At 49.7% G+C, this 17,294-nt stretch overlaps 1 protein-coding gene across 9 annotated transcripts in view; it reads left to right on the top strand.

Annotated features, from left to right (window-relative positions):
- Positions 1 to 15,966: 15,966 nt before the first annotated feature.
- HERC1 (HECT and RLD domain containing E3 ubiquitin protein ligase family member 1) overlaps positions 15,967 to 17,294 on the top strand; it is a 475,564-nt gene continuing 474,236 nt past the window's right edge. For all 9 annotated transcript variants that reach the window (XM_063926542.1, XM_063926546.1, XM_063926547.1 and 6 more), the window contains exon 1: positions 15,967 to 16,211. The gene's annotated coding sequence lies outside the window, so the exon portion shown is untranslated. The remainder of the gene's footprint in view (positions 16,212 to 17,294) is intronic.

Below are 17,294 nucleotides of genomic sequence, written 5' to 3'. Positions count from 1 at the left end.
TCCTCACCAAAGAGGATGTTTCCTTTAAACGGGAGCACCTCCAGGGTGTTCTTAGAGTCCAGGTCCACCGACCAGGACCGCAACCAGAGAATACGGTAAGCCAAAATGCAGTTCGTAGCAGCCTTGGCCGCCAGAACACTTCCATCTGAAGGTGCTTCTTTAATGTAATGACATGCCATGACAATAGTATAAGAGAGACATTGTCTGGCATGCTCAGAAAAATTGGACGGAAACTCAGCCTCTATTTCATGAGCCCTCAATAGCTTCTGCGGCCCAAGTAGCCGCAATGGTAGGCCTATGTGCAGCCCCTGCAAGGGTATAGATAGCTTTTAAGTAGCCCTCCACACGCTTATCTGTCGGCTCCTTGAGAGAAGTGACGGTAGTGACAGGCAGAGAGATGACACCACCAGCCGAGCGATTTGCGAAACCACCGGCGGTGGCATTTCCCAATTTTTACTAAATTTTACCGCAAGGAGATAGCGGGCTAGCATCTTCTTGTGCAGGGTGAATTTCTTTCCTGGGTTCTCCCAGGATTCCTGACGTATGTCAACCAAGTGGTCAGAATGAGGTAAAACCAATTTAGTAACCTTCTGACGTTTGAACCTGTCTGGTTTCTTAGATATAGTAGCAGGCTCAGGATCATCATCAATCTGAAGAATGAGCCTGATTCCCTCTAGTAGATCAGGAACATCCACCTGTGAAACAGATTCCCCATCAGAAACGTCATGATCAGAGTCTGTGGGTTCAGTATACACAGAGGGGGGTGGGGGGGAGGTTGCAAATCCCACCCCTATATTTCCCTTTAGCACACTAAAAATTACCTGTAACCATACCTGAACCTATCTGGTAATAGAAATTCAGAGAATTAGTTTACACGTTTGCAAACACATGTTTAAGCTGCTGAGCCACTTTCAAGGCTCCTCCGATGTCAGCAGGCCTAACACTACATAATAGCAGTGCCCACATAGGGCCATGTAATTTGTCACAGTAGGCCTCATGATAAAGGCTATTACTAAAACACATCCAGATAGAGAGCTAACTTACCCAGGAGCCACCCCCAGGATCTCCCATTGGCACTACAAGGAACAGCATGCCTTCCAAATACTGCTCCCATTCAATGCCTCTCGCACACAAGCAGACAAACAATGGTAGTTGCTCGGTCATTCCTGGAGATAATTATGTAACAGGTGCTGTAAAGGGGGAGGGGGTCACAGACAAACAGAAAGAGGGGGGGGGGGGTTTGCAAATCCCACCCCTACATTTCCCTTCAGCACACTAAAAATTACCTGTAACCATACCTGAACTTATCTGGTAATAGAGATTCAGAGATTTAGTTTACACATGTTTGCAAACACGTTTGTCCATATCGGTGCTGCTATCTAGAAGAGGGCAATGTATGAACGACCAGCTTCACTGTCTGTTCTGACATCTGTAGTTGTTGATTTTGACAGCTGCAGGTGGAGATGCCCATAGACCACAACAGGGACAGAGCTGTCCCTGGCTGTGGTGGGTGACGGCTACGGAGTGCGCAGGGGATCTTGCGTTAGTAGCGAGAACCCGCACATGTTCAGAGGAGCTGGCTGGGACAGTGAGACACAGCGCTTCCGTACTGAGTGCTTGGGGTCATCGCCGGTGGGGGGAGCGAAACAAGATGTTAATACATCTTGTCGATGTCTCTTCCTGCTTTGCAGGAAGTGTTATAGCGACACGATCCGTGCCACTATAATACATTTACCTACCTGTATATGTCCTTATATTCATGGAATTGCCCCTTCACAGCTTTGTCTTTAGAAAAACATTATTTTATACAGAAAAGGTGTACACATTGCAGAATGTAGCAGCACTTCCCACATTAGACACAGGGTAGACACAGGAGGTAGAATTAATATTCAAATAAACCAAACCCAGGAAAGCCACAAGCCCAGACTACGTGTCGCCATCTGCCCTGAAGACCTGCTCTCCAGCTTGCCCCATCTTTATTCTTTACCAGGATCTTCAACACCTCGCTGGAGACGCGTAAGGTTACCTCCTGCTTTAAACCCTCAACAATTATCCCGGTTCTCAAGAATTCAACCGTAAAAGATCTGAATGACTACAGGCTAGTTGCGCATACATCTGTGGTCATGAAAGCGTTCGAGCGGCTGGTGCTGAACCGCCTGAGAAGCGACTAACTCTCAAATGGAACCCCTGCAGTTCACGTACCGTGCTAACAGGAGCGTCAAGGATGCAGTTAACTTGGGGCTGCAATACATCCTACAGCACCTGGACTGCCCAGGCACCTACGCGAGGGTCCTATTCGTGGACTTCAGCTCAGCATTCAACACAATCGTCCCATGTATTCTGCAGCCGAAACTTCTCTCCTTAGGGGTTCCTGCACTAACATGCTCCTGGATCATAGGTTTCCGGACAGCAAGGAGACAGGTGGTGAAAGCAGGGAAGCTTTCATCTGACGTGCACTTGATCAGCACAGGGGCCCGCCAAGGATGTGTCCTCTCCCCCCTGCTCTTCTCTCTATACACCAATGACTGTACCTCAGCCGAGCAATTGGTAAAAATCATAAAATTTGCTGACTACACCACCATCACTGGTCTAATCGAGGACGGGGATGAGTCTGCATACAGACACGAGGTTGACCGGTTAACACAGTGGTGCGGCAGGAATAACCTGGACCTAAACCCCCTCAAAACGATAGAGATGGAAGAGGACTTCAGAAGGAAACCTGCTGCCTTGCCCCACTCGTGATTGGCGATCGCGTGGTGTCGTGGGTCGACTCCTTAAAAATTCCTTGCGTCAAAAATATCCCATGACCTTAAATGGGGATCGCAACAGCGAATGTTCTTCCTAAGGCAACTCAAGAAATTCAATATCCCGCAGAATCTGCTGCATATCTTCTACCCAGTCATTGTAGAGTCTGTCCTATGCTTATCGAACACTGGGTGTAATTCTGAGTTGATCGCAGCAGCAAGTTTGTTAGCAATTGGGCAAAACCATGTGCACTGCAGGGGGGGCAGATATTACATGTGCAGGGAGAGTTAGATTTGGGTGGGTTATTGTGTTTCTGTGTGGGGTAAATACTGTGTGCTTTATTTTTACACTGCAATTTAGATTTCAGTTTGAATACACCCCACCCAAATCTAACTCTCTCTGCACATGTTATATCTGCCCCTCCTGCAGTGCACATGGTTTTGCCCAACTGCTAACAAAATTCCTGCTGCGATCAACTCAGAATTACCCCCATGGTTTTGCCCAACTGCTAACAAAATTGCTGCTGCGATCAACTCAGAATTAGGCCCACAGTCTGGTATGGAGTGTGAAAGACGAAGGCTACAGAGGGTGGTGAGGACAGCTGAAAAGACTGTCGAGACCGATCTCCCCACTGTTCAAGACCTATACCTGTCCAGAGTCAAAAAGCGTGCAGGGAAAAATAAGAATTTACTCACCGGTAATTCTATTTCTCATAGTCCGTAGTGGATGCTGGGGACTCCGTAAGGACCATGGGGATTAGCGGCTCCGCAGGAGACTGGGCACAACTATAAAGAAAGCTTTTAGACTACTGGTGTGCACTGGCTCCTCCCACTAAGACCCTCCTCCAGACCTCAGTTAGGATACTGTGCCCGGAAGAGCTGACACAATTAGGAAGGATTTTGAATCCCGGGTAAGACTCATACCAGCCACACCAATCACACCGTATAACTCGTGATACAATACCCAGTTAACAGTATGATAACAACTGAGCCTCTCAACAGATAGCTCAACAATAACCCTTTAGTTAAGCAATAACTATATACAAGTATTGCAGACAATCCGCACTTGGGATGGGCGCCCAGCATCCATTACGGACTATGAGAAATAGAATTACCGGTGAGTAAATTCTTATTTTCTCTAACGTCCTAAGTGGATGCTGGGGACTCCGTAAGGACCATTGGGATTATACCAAAGCTCCCAAACGGGCGGGAGAGTGCGGATGACTCTGCAGCACCGAATGAGAGAATTCAAGGTCCTCCTCAGCCAGGGTATCAAATTTGTAGAACTTTGCAAACGTGTTTGCCCCTGACCAAGTTGCAGCTCGGCAAAGTTGAAGAGCCGAGACCCCTCGGGCAGTCGCCCAAGAAGAGCCCACTTTCCTCGTGGAATGGGCTTTCACTGATTTAGGATGCGGCAGTCCAGCCGTAGAATGTGCAAGCTGAATCGTACTACAGATCCAGCGAGCAATAGTCTGCTTAGAAGCAGGTGCACCCAACTTGTTGGGCGCATACAGGATAAAGAGCGAATCAGTCTTCCTGACTCCAGCCGTCCTGGAAACATATATTTTCAGGGCCCTGACTACATCCAACAACTTGGAAGCCTCCAAGTCATTTGTAGCTGCAGGCACCACGATAGGTTGGTTCAGATGAAAAGCTGATACCACTTTGGGGAGAAACTGGGGACGAGTCCTCAATTCTGCCCTATCCATATGGAAAATCAGATAAGGGCTTTTACATGACAAAGCCGCCAATTCTGAAACACGCCTGGCGGAAGCCAAGGCCAACAACATGACCACTTTCCACGTGAGATATTTCAAATCCACGGTTTTCAGTGGCTCAAACCAATGTGACTTTAGGAAATCCAACACCACGTTGAGATCCCAAGGTGCCACTGGAGGCACAAAAGGGGGCTGAATATGTAGCACTCCCTTAACAAAAGTCTGAACTTCAGGTAGTGAAGCCAATTCTCTCTGGAAGAAAATCGATAGAGCCGAAAATAAGAATTTACTCACCGGTAATTCTATTTCTCGTAGTCCGTAGTGGATGCTGGGAACTCCGTAAGGACCATGGGGAATAGCGGGCTCCGAAGGAGGCTGGGCACTCTAGAAAGATTTAGGACTACCTGGTGTGCACTGGCTCCTCCCACTATGACCCTCCTCCAAGCCTCAGTTAGGACACCGTGCCCGGACGAGCAGACATAATAAGGAAGGATTTAGAATCCCGGGTAAGACTCTTACCAGCCACACCAATCACACCGTACAACTCGTGATACAATATCCAGTTTGACAGTATGAAAACGTAGGAGCCTCTCAACAGATGGCTCAACAATAACCCTTTTGTTAACAATAACTATTTACAAGTATTGCAGACAATCCGCACTTGGGATGGGCGCCCAGCATCCACTACGGACTACGAGAAATAGAATTACCGGTGAGTAAATTCTTATTTTCTCTAACGTCCTAGTGGATGCTGGGAACTCCGTAAGGACCATGGGGATTATACCAAAGCTCCCAAACGGGCGGGAGAGTGCGGATGACTCTGTAGCACCGAATGAGAGAACTCCAGGTACTCCTCAGCCAGGGTATCAAATTTGTAGAATTTTGCAAACGTATTTGCCCCTGACCAAGTAGCTGCTCGGCAAAGTTGTAAAGCCGAGACCCCTCGGGCAGCCGCCCAAGATGAGCCCACCTTCCTTGTGGAATGGGCCTTTACAGATTTTGGCTGTGGCATGCCTGCCACAGAATGTGCAAGCTGAATTGTACTACAAATCCAGCGAGCAATAGACTGCTTAGAAGCAGGAGCACCCAACTTGTTGGGTGCATACAGGATAAACAGCGAGTCAGATTTTCTGACTCCAGCCGTCCTGGAAACATATATTTTCAGGGCCCTGACAACGTCTAGCAACTTGGAGTCCTCCAATTCACTAGTAGCCGCCGGCACCACAATAGGCTGGTTCAGGTGAAACGCTGACACCCCCTTAGGGAGAAATTGGGGACGAGTCCTCAACTCTGCCCTATCCATATGGAAAATCAGATAAGGGCTTTTACATGATAAAGCCGCCAATTCTGACACTCGCCTGGCTGAAGCCAAGGCTAATAACATGACCACTTTCCACGTGAGATATTTCAGATCCACGGTTTTTAGTGGCTCAAACCAATGTGATTTTAAGAAACTCGACATCATGTTGAGATCCCAAGGTGCCACTGGAGGCACAAACGGGGGCTGAATATGCAGCACTCCTTTTACAAAAGTCTGAACTTCAGGTACTGAAGCTAGTTCTTTTTGAAAGAAAATCGACAGAGCCGAGATCTGTACTTTAATGGAGCCTAGTTTTAGGCCCATATCCACTCCTGCTTGCAGGAAATTCAGAAATCGACCTAGTTGAAATTCCTCTGTTGGGGCCTTATTGGCCTCGCACCATGCAACATATTTTCGCCATATGCGGTGATAATGCGTTGCCGTAACATCTTTCCTGGCCTTAATAAGCGTAGGAATGACTTCTTCCGGAATACCCTTTTCCTTTAGGATCCGGTGTTCAACCGCCATGCCGTCAAACGCAGCTGCGGTAAGTCTTGGAACAGACAGGGCCCCTGCTGTAGCAGGTCCTGTCTGAGCGGTAGAGGCCACGGGTCCTCTGAGAGCATCTCTTGAAGTTCTGGGTACCACGCTCGTCTTGGCCAATCCGGGACCACGAGAATTGTGTTTACTCCTCGCTTTCTTATTATTCTCAATACCTTTGGAATGAGAGGCAGAGGAGGGAACACATAAACCGACTGGTACACCCACGGTGTTACTAGAGCGTCCACAGCTATCGCCTGAGGGTCCCTTGACCTGGCGCAATATTTTTTTAACTTTTTGTTGAGACGGGACGCCATCATGTCCACCTGTGGTTTTTCCCAACGGTTTACCAGCATCTGGAAGACTTCTGGGTGAAGTCCCCACTCCCCCGGGTGGAGGTCGTGTCTGCTGAGGAAGTCTGCTTCCCAGTTGTCCACTCCCGGAATGAACACTGCTGACAGTGCTAGTACATGATTCTCCGCCCATCGGAGAATTTTTGTGGCTTCTGCCATCGCCATCCTGCTTCTTGTGCCGCCCTGTCGATTTACATGGGCGACTGCCGTGATGTTGTCTAACTGGATCAGCACCGGCTGGTGTAGGAGCAGGGATTTTGCTTGACTTAGGGCATTGTAGATGGCCCTTAGTTCCTGAAGGGAAGTCTCCTGACTCGACCATAGTCCTTGGAAGTTTCTTCCCTGTGTGACTGCCCCCCAGCCTCGAAGGCTGGCATCCGTGGTCACCAGGACCCAGTCCTGTATGCCGAACCTGCGGCCCTCTAGAAGATGAGCACTGGTCCAACAGGTCCCACTGAAAGATTCTGGCATGGAACCTGCCGAAGGGAATTGCTTCGTAAGAAGCCACCATCTTTCCCAGGACCCGCGTGCAGTGATGCACTGATACCTGTTTTGGTTTCAGGAGGTCTCTGACTAGAGATGACAACTCCCTGGCTTTCTCCTCCGGGAGAAACACTTTTCTCTGGACTGTATCCAGAATCATACCCAGGAACAGTAGCCGTGTCGTCGGAACCAGCTGTGACTTTGGGATATTCAGAATCCAGCCGTGCTGGTGCAGCACTTCCTGGGATAGTGCTACTCCCACCAACAACTGTTCCTTGGACCTCGCTTTTATTAGGAGATCGTCCAAGTACGGGATAATTAAAACTCCCTTTCTTCGAAGGAGTATCATCATTTCCGCCATAACCTTGGTAAATACCCTCGGTGCCGTGGACAGTCCAAACGGCAGCGTCTGGAATTGGTAATGGCAATCCTGTACCACAAATCTGAGGTACTCCTGGTGAGGATGGTAAATGGGGACATGCAAGTAAGCATCCTTGATGTCCAGGGATACCATGTAATCCCCCTCGTCCAGGCTTGCAATAACCGCCCTGAGCGATTCCATCTTGAACTTGAATTTCTTTATGTATGTGTTCAAGGATTTCAAATTTAGAATGGGTCTCACTGAACCGTCCGGTTTCGGTACCACAAATAGTGTGGAATAATAACCCCGGCCTTGTTGAAGTAGGGGTACCTTGATTATCACCTGCTGAGAATACAGCTTGTGAATTGCCGCTAGCACCGCCTCCCTGTCTGAGGGAGCAATTGGCAAGGCAGATTTTAGGAACCGGTGGGGTGGGGACGCCTCGAATTCCAGCTTGTACCCCTGAGATACTATTTGCAGGATCCAGGGATCCACCTGTGAGCGAACCCACTGATCGCTGAAATTTTTGAGGCGACCCCCCACCGTACCTGGCTCCGCCTGTGGAGCCCCACCGTCATGCGGTGGACTTGGAAGAGGAAGCGGGGGAGGACTTTTGCTCCTGGGAACCTGCTGTTTGTTGCAGCCTTTTTCCCCTACCTCTGCCTCTGGACAGAAAAGACCCGCCTTTTCCACGCCTGTTTTTCTGGGTCCGAAAGGACTGAACCTGATAAAACGGCGCCTTCTTAGGCTGTGAGGGGACATGGGGTAAAAATGCTGACTTCCCAGACGTTGCTGTGGAAACTAGGTCCGAGAGACCATCCCCAAATAATTCCTCACCCTTATATGGCAACACTTCCATGTGCTTTTTAGAATCTGCATCTCCTGTCCACTGGCGAGTCCATAAGCCTCTCCTAGCAGAAATGGACAATGCACTTACTTTAGATGCCAGTCGGCAGATTTCCCTCTGTGCATCTCTCATATATAAGACTGAGTCTTTTATATGGTCTATGGTTAACAGGATCGTGTCTCTGTCTAATGTGTCAATATTTTCTGACAGTTTATCTGACCAAGCAGCGGCAGCACTGCACATCCAAGCTGACGCAATAGCTGGCCTAAGTATAATGCCTGTGTGTGTATATACAGACTTCAGGATCGCCTCCTGCTTTCTATCAGCAGGTTCCTTGAGGGCGGCCGTATCCGGAGACGGTAGTGCCACCTTTTTAGACAAACGTGTGAGCGCTTTATCCACTCTAGGGGGTGTTTCCCAACGTGACCTATCCTCTGGCGGGAAAGGGAACGCCATTAGTACCTTCTTAGGAATTACCAATTTTTTATCAGGGAAAGCCCACGCTTCTTCACACACTTCATTTAATTCGTCTGATGGGGGAAAAACTACGGGTAGTTTTTTCTCTCCAAACATAATACCCTTTTTAGTGGTACCAGTAGTTATATCAGAAATGTTTAACACCTCTTTCATTGCCTCAATCATACAGTGAATGGCCTTAGTGGGCATCAGGTTTGACTCATCGTCGTCGACACTGGTGTCAGTATCAGTGTCGACATCTGGGTCTGCTTGAGATAGCTGGCGTTTTAGAGCCCCTGACGACCCATGCGACGCCTGGGCAGGCACGAGCTGAGAAGTCGGCTGTCCCACATTTGGCATGTCGTCGATTTTCTTATATAAGGAGTCTATACGTGCACTCATTACTTTCCATAAGCCCATCCACTCAGGTGTCTGCCCCGCAGGGGGTGACATCCCTTCTAAAGGCATCTGCTCCGACTCCACATCATTATCCTCATCAAACATGTCGACACAGCCGTACCGACACACCGCACACACACAAGGAATGCTCCGAATGAGGACAGGACCCACAAAAGCCCTTTGGGGGGACAGAGTGAGAGTATGCCAGCACACACCAGAGCGCTATATAATGCAGGGACTAACTGAGTTATGTCCCCTATAGCTGCTTTTTATATTATATATGTATTGCGCCCAAATTTAGTGCCCCCCCTCTCTGTTTTTACCCTGTTCTGAAGTGTAGACTGCAGGGGAGAGCCAGGGAGCTTCCTTCCAGCGGATCTGTGAAGGAGAAATGGCGCCAGTGTGTCTGAGGGAGATAGCTCCGCCCCTTTTCCGCGGCCTATTCTCCCGCTTTTTTCTGTATTCTGGCAGGGGAATTTACCACATATATAGCCTCTAGGGCTATATATTGTGGTATTTTTGCCAGCCAAGGTGTTTTTATTGCAGCTCAGGGCGCCCCCCCCAAGCGCCCTGCACCCTCAGTGACCGGAGTGTGAAGTGTGATTGAGGAGAAATGGCGCACAGCTGCAGTGCTGTGCGCTACCTTGGTGAAGACTGATGTCTTCTGCCGCCGTTTTTCCGGACCTCTTCTTGCTTCTGGCTCTGTAAGGGGGACGGCGGCGCGGCTCCGGGACCGAACACCAAGGACTGGGCCTGCGGTCGATCCCTCTGGAGCTAATGGTGTCCAGTAGCCTAAGAAGCCCAATCCGGCTGCAAGCAGGCGAGTTCGCTTCTTCTACCCTTAGTCCCTCGCTGCAGTGAGCCTGTTGCCAGCAGGTCTCACTGAAAATAAAAAAACTAAAACTATACTTTCTTTCTAAGGGCTCAGGAGAGCCCCTAGTGTGCATCCAACCTCGGCCGGGCACGAAATCTAACTGAGGCTTGGAGGAGGGTCATAGTGGGAGGAGCCAGTGCACACCAGGTAGTCCTAAATCTTTCTAGAGTGCCCAGCCTCCTTCGGAGCCCGCTATTCCCCATGGTCCTTACGGAGTTCCCAGCATCCACTAGGACGTTAGAGAAATCTGGACCTTAATGGAGCCCAATTTAAGGCCCATAGTCACCCCTGACTGTAGGAAGTGCAGGAATCGGCCCAGCTGAAATTCTTCCGTTGGAGCCTTCCTGGCCTCACACCACGCAACATATTTTTGCCATATGCGGTGATAATGGTTTGCGGTTACTTCTTTCCTAGCTTTTATCAGCGTAGGAATGACTTCCTCCGGAATGCCCTTTTCCTTCAGGATCCAGTGTTCAACTGCCATGCCGTCAAACGCAGCCGCGGTAAGTCTTGGAACAGACAGGGCCCCTGCTGCAGCAGGTCCTGTCTGAGCGGTAGAGGCCATGGGTCCTCTGACATCATTTCTTGAAGTTCCGGATACTACGCTCTTCTTGGCCAATCCGGAACAATGATTACTCCTCTTCTCCTTATTATCCTCAGTACCTTTGGTATGAGAGGAAGAGGAGGGAACACATAAACCGATCGGTACACCCACGGTGTTACCAGAGCGTCCACAGCTATCGCCTGCGGGTCTCTCGACCTGGCGCAATATTTTTCTAACTTTTTGTTTAGGCGGGACGCCATCATGTCCACCCGTGGTTTTTCCCACTGGTTTACAATCATTTGAAAGACTTCTGGATGAAGTCCCCACTCTCCCGGGTGGAGGTCGCCGGAATGAACACTGCTGACAGTGCTAACACGTGATTCCCATCGGAGAATCCCTGTGGCTTCTGCCATCGCCGTCTTGCTTCTCGTGCCGCCCTGTCGATTTACATGGGCGACCGCCGTGATGTTGTCTGACTGGATCAGTACCGGCTGGTTTTGAAGCAGGGGTTTTGCCTGACTTAGGGCATTGTAAATGGCCCTTAGTTCCAGAATATTTATGTGCAGGGAAGTCTCCTGACTTGACCAAAGTCCTTGGAAGTTTCTTCCCTGTGTGACTGCTCCCCAGCCTCGAAGGCTGGCATCCGTGGTCACCAGGACCCAGTCCTGTATGCCGAATCTGCGGCCCTCCAGAAGATGAGCACTCTGCAGCCACCACAGCAGAGACACCCTTGTCCTTGGAGACAGGGTTATCAGACGATGCATCTGAAGATGCGATCCGGACCACTTGTCCAACAGGTCCCACTGAAAGGTTCTTGCATGAAACCTGCCGAATGGAATCGCTTCGTAGGAAGCTACCATTTTTCCCAGGATCCGCGTGCAATGATGCACCGACACCTGTTTTGGTTTTAGGAGGCCTCTGACTAGAGATGACAGCTCCTTGGCCTTTTCCTCCGGGAGAAACACTTTTCTCTGTTCTGTGTCCAGAACCATCCCTAAGAACTGCAGGCGTGTCATAGGGACCAGCTGTGACTTTGGAATGTTTAGAATCCAGCCGTGCTGTTGTAGCACTTCCCGAGATAGTGCTACCCCTACCAACAACTGCTCTCTGGACCTCGCCTTTATCAGGAGATCGTCCAAGTACGGGATAATTAAAACTCCCTTCCTTCGAAGGAGTATCATCATTTCCGCCATTACCTTGGTAAAGACCCTCGGAGCCGTGGAGAGACCGAACGGCAACGTCTGGAATTGGTAATGACAATCTTGTACCACAAACCTGAGGTACTCCTGGTGAGGATGGTAAATGGGGACATGTAGGTAAGCATCCTTGATGTCCAGCGATACCATGTAATCTCCCTCGTCCAGGCTTGCAATAACCGCCCTGAGCGATTCCATCTTGAACTTGAATTTTTTTATATATGTGTTCAAGGATTTCAAATTTAAAATGGGTCTCACCGAACCGTCCGGTTTCGGTACCACAAACATTGTGGAATAGTAACCCCTTCCTTGTTGAAGTAGGGGCACCTTTACTATCACTTGTTGTGAATACAGCTTGTGAATTGCCTGTAACACTGCCTCCCTGCCTGAGGGAGTGGTTGGCAAGGCAGATTTGAGGAAACGGCGGGGGGGGGGGAGACGTCTCGAATTCCAGTTTGTACCCCTGAGATACTACTTGAAGGATCCAGGGATCCACCCGTGAGCAAGCCCACTGATTGCTGAAATGTTTGAGACGGGCCCCCACCGCACCTGGCTCCGCCTGTGGAGCCCCAGCGTCATGCCGTGGACTTAGAGGAAGCGGGGGAGGACTTTTGCTCCTGGGAACTGGCTGTATGTTGCAGCTTTTTCCCTCTACCTCTGCCTCTGGGCAGAAAGGACGCGCCTTTAACCCGCTTGCCCCTATTGGGCCGAAAGGACTGTACCTGATAATACGGTGCTTTCTTTGGTTGTGAGGGAACATGGGGTAAAAATGTAGACTTCCCAGCTGTTGCTGTGGAAACGAGGTCCGAGAGACCATCCCCGAACAATTCCTCACCCTTATAAGGCAGAACTTCCATGTGTCGTTTGGAATCTGCATCACCTGTCCACTGCCGAGTCCATAACCCTATCCTGGCAGAAATGGACATTGCACTAATTTTGGATGCCAGCCGTCAAATATCCCTCTGTGCATCCCTCATGTATAAAAGTGCGTCTTTGATATGCTCTACATTTAGCAAAATAGTGTCCCTGTCTAGGGTATCTATATTTTCTGACAGGGAATCTGACCACGCAGCAGCAGCACTGCACATCCAGGCTGAAGCTATAGCCGGTCTCAGTATAACACCTGTGTGTGTATATATAGATTTCAGGATAGCCTCCTGTTTTCTATCAGCAGATTCCTTCAGGGCGGCCGTATCCGGAGACGGTAGTGCCACCTTCTTTGACAAGCGTGTGAGCGCTTTATCCACCCTAGGTGATACTTCCCAGCGTGACCTATCCTCTGGCGGGAAAGGGTACGCCATTAGTAACCTCTTAGAGATTACCAGCTTTTTATCAGGGGAAGCCCACGCTTCTTCACACACTTCATTTAATTCTTCAGATGGAGGAAAAGCTACTGGTAGTTTTTTCTCTCCAAACATTATACCCTTTTTTGTGGTACCGGGGGTAACATCAGAAATGTGCAACACATTTTTCATTGCCTCAATCATGTAACGTGTGGCCCTACTGGAAGTTACATTAGTCTCATCGTCGTCGACACTGGAGTCAGTATCCGTGTCGACATCTGTGTCAACCATCTGAGGTAGCGGGCGTTTTAGAGCCCCTGATGGTTTCTGAGACGCCTGGGCAGGCACAGGCTGAGAAGCCGGCTGTCCCACATTTGGTATGTCGTCGAACCTTTTATGTAAGGAGTCGACACTATCACGTAATTCCTTCCACAGCACCATCCACTCAGGTGTCGACCCCGCAGGGGGTGACATCACATTTACAGGCATCTGCTCCGCCTCCACATAAGCCTCCTCATCAAACATGTCGACACAGCCGTACCGACACACCGCAAACACACAGGGAATGCTCTGACAGAGGACAGGACCCCACAAAGCCCTTTGGGGAGACAGAGAGAGAGTATGCCAGCACACACCAGAGCGCTATATAACACTGGGATCCCACTATCTATGAGTGTTTTCCCTATAGCTGCTTTTTTATATATATTATATATATATAATATCTATACTGCGCCTAAATTTAGTGCCCCCCCTCTCTTTTTTACCCTTCTGTAGTATTCAGACTGCAGGGGAGAGCCAGGGAGCTTCCTTCCAGCGGAACTGTGAGGGAAAAATGGCGCCAGTGTGCTGAGGGAGAAGCCCCGCCCCCTTTTCGGCGGACTTTCTCACGATTTTTCTGTAATACTGGCAGGGGTAATTTTACATCTATATAGCCTCTAGGACTATATATGATGTATATTTTGCCAGCCAAGGTGTTATTATTGCCTTCAGGGCGCCCCCCCCCCAGCGCCCTGCACCCATCAGTGACCGAAGTGTGAGGTGTACATGAGGAGCAATGGCGCACAGCTGCAGTGCTGTGCGCTACCTTGGTGAAGACCGAAGTCTTCTGCCTCCGATTTTCCGGACCTTCTTCGTGCTTCTGGCTCTGTAAGGGGGACGGCGGCGCGGCTCCGGGAACGAACACCAAGGTCGGGTCCTGCGGTCGATCCCTCTGGAGCTAATGGTGTCCAGTAGCCTAAGAAGCCCAAACTACCACCTGTTAGGTAGGTTCGCTTCTTCTCCCCTTAGTCCCTCGCTGCAGTGAGTCTGTTGCCAGCAGATCTCACTGAAAATAAAAAACCTAAATATACTTTCTTTCTAGGTGCTCAGGAGAGCCCCTAGTGTGCATCCAGCTCAGCCGGGCACAAGAATCTAACGGAGGTCTGGAGGAGGGTCTTAGTGGGAGGAGCCAGTGCACACCAGTAGTCTAAAAGCTTTCTTTATAGTTGTGCCCAGTCTCCTGCGGAGCCGCTAATCCCCATGGTCCTTACGGAGTCCCCAGCATCCACTTAGGACGTTAGAGAAATTCTGTCAGACAAGCAACACCCTGGCCACGACCTGTTTGAAATGCTCCCGTCAGGCAGGCGTTTCAGGTCCATTCCTGCCAGGACGACCAGAACCACTAAAAGCTTCTTCCCACTAGCTGTTCATCTACTAAACAATGTCTAAAATGTCTGGTGCTACGTACTGAATGCAATTTTACACAGTGGGGGTCATTCTGACCACGATCGCACGCTGCAGTTTATCGCAGCAGCGCGATCGGGTCATAACTGCGCATACCCGACGGCCGTCGCTGCGCTGCGATCGCCTCTGCCTGATTGACAGGCAGAGGCAGTCGATGGGTGGGGTGGGGGGCGGAACGGCGGCGTTTGGTGGGCGCGGTCCGGCCAACGCAGGCGTGGCGGGACCGTGCGGATGGCGGGCCGCAGCGGCTGCGTGACATCACATGCAGCCGCTGCGGGCTGGGGATCAACGAGTAGCTCCCGGCCAGCACGCTAAAGCTGCGCTGGCCGGGAGCTACTCCTAAAGAGCAAAAGCATTGCTTTTTACACTTCTGGGGGGAGGGCGGCACTGACATGCGGGGCGGGATAGCACTGTGCTGGGCGTCCCCCCGCTTGTCTATGGACATGATCGTAGCCCTGCAACATTTTGCAGGACTACGATCAACTCGGAATGTCCCCCAGTATTTCCACTATAAAGCATGTTATGTATGTATGTATACATGTATGTTACGTATCACGTATGTATCTCCCCTTCATGTTGTTATTTGTAAAGATGAGCGGGTTTGGTTTTACTCGGATTTACCCGAAAATGAAAAAAGAAATGTCGATAATTCTGGCGTAAAGAACCGAGTAAATCTGAACCCGCTCATCTCTAGTTATTTGGTGATGCATTGTAACGGCAACAATTCCTAGTATACGCGAGTATACCTGGCCAATAAAGCTGATTCTGATTACTCCAGCTGTAAGAAAATAAGTAACTGTTGTAACAATTGAAAATAGTGCAGTATGTACTAAGATACATTGATGCTGAAATAAGAAAGAGGCAATTCTATCACTTTATTGCCCAGCAGCAAGCAGTGCCCAACACATCACAGCTTCTGTGCAAGAAAATAAGAACACAGTATAAAGAAAACGTGTAGTAAGCAGGTACAGAGAGGGCACGTCCCGTGCTGTCACCTTTCATGCTGCACTCTATAGTAATATGAAGTTAAGAATATGTGTGTCACCCAGCACGGTATCATACAGCACCCGGTACCCGCAGCAGCACCCGGTGTATCTGTGTGTGTGTGTGTGTGTCCCTCCTCCCTTTCCTGGGTGTGTTTCCCTCTGTCTCCTCCTTTTCCTTCTCTCTGACAACTGGAACCGTTGCGGTTCAGACTCAGCGGCCTGTTACACACCGGGTCACTGCCGCCGGACGCCCTGACACCCGCTCGGAGCGCAGTCCAGGGACCCGTAGCCGGTGACACAAGCGGTGCCCGCTGCATGCACACCGGTGACACAGCCGGGCCTGTCACACATCAGGGTCAGACACCCTCCTCCGTCGCCTGGTAACGGTTCCAGCAGACAAAGCAGGTACAGGGGTCTGGGGTGTGTGCGCCGGGCAGTACGGGAGCAGCAGGGTGCAGGCCTGGCCTGTCTCCGGTCACAGGCGGCTGTGGTGTGTGCAGATGCTGGTGTCATTGCTGCCCTATAGCACACCCGTGTGATGCTGACCATATGTGTAGTAGGGTCTCTCCTGTCATAAGTGCAGTGTAGTGTGATAATCACTGATATACATGTCCATTGTGTGACACTCCCAGAGTGTGTGTCCGCCCCATTCTGTGACACTTGTCAGTGTGTTTGTGAGAGATGGGGGATGTCTTTGTTATTATTACATATAAAGCCTGGCCCTCAGTGCTCTGTTCAGCATGTTTTTTTTTTTGTAAACTGGTTCCATGTTGTTAATACCTATTAGAAATTAACCCATGGATAGCCTGTTGTGTAATACTTGCCTTATACATTTGACATGAGGGTAGATGAGGTCCTGAAAAATAGATGTGGCCTCCAGTCCAAAGCACTGACATACTGTACCTGAAATCTTAATATAATGGTCTATTTAACCGTGCTACGGACCTGACTCAGAGGTGGACGTAATGGCAATCTTTGTGGATTTGAGTGCTCTTTTCTGCGCTGCATATGCATCCCAATGAATTACTGACTGTGGTTGAAGCAAGGATTTGGAGGCAGAATGATTGACAGCTTTGTGGGAGGTAATAAGTCAAATGCAGATGGCTTGCAACCAGTTCACAGGCATGTTTCAGCCCTTGATCATGTCTGCGTACGCAGTTCCAATGCTTACTTCCGATGGATGTTCTGAGCAATCGATGGTGTGAACAATGTGCGTTTTATGTTGTCTCAGTACACATCCCAGCGGCTGTGACATTAGCATATTTTCATAGAATTGTGACGTTCTCATAGTTCTAGATAGAACATGTGAGTGTCGTCTTTCCAGAACACGTAATGATTCCATTTACATACATGGTTATATCCGTAGTAACCTCATCCTTGTAGAAACTGTGATCAAGTGAATAAGGTGAGGGCATGACATCTCTCTACATATGTGTCCTCATACATCTTGGCTCAATACGCCATGCAGCGGGAGATGCTTGGCGTGAG

Source organism: Pseudophryne corroboree, chromosome 6, assembly GCF_028390025.1.
Source record: "Pseudophryne corroboree isolate aPseCor3 chromosome 6, aPseCor3.hap2, whole genome shotgun sequence".
Lineage (NCBI taxonomy): Eukaryota > Metazoa > Chordata > Amphibia > Anura > Myobatrachidae > Pseudophryne > Pseudophryne corroboree.
The sequence above is the reverse complement of the archived record's forward strand: the minus strand, read 5'-3'. Positions and strand labels throughout refer to the sequence as shown.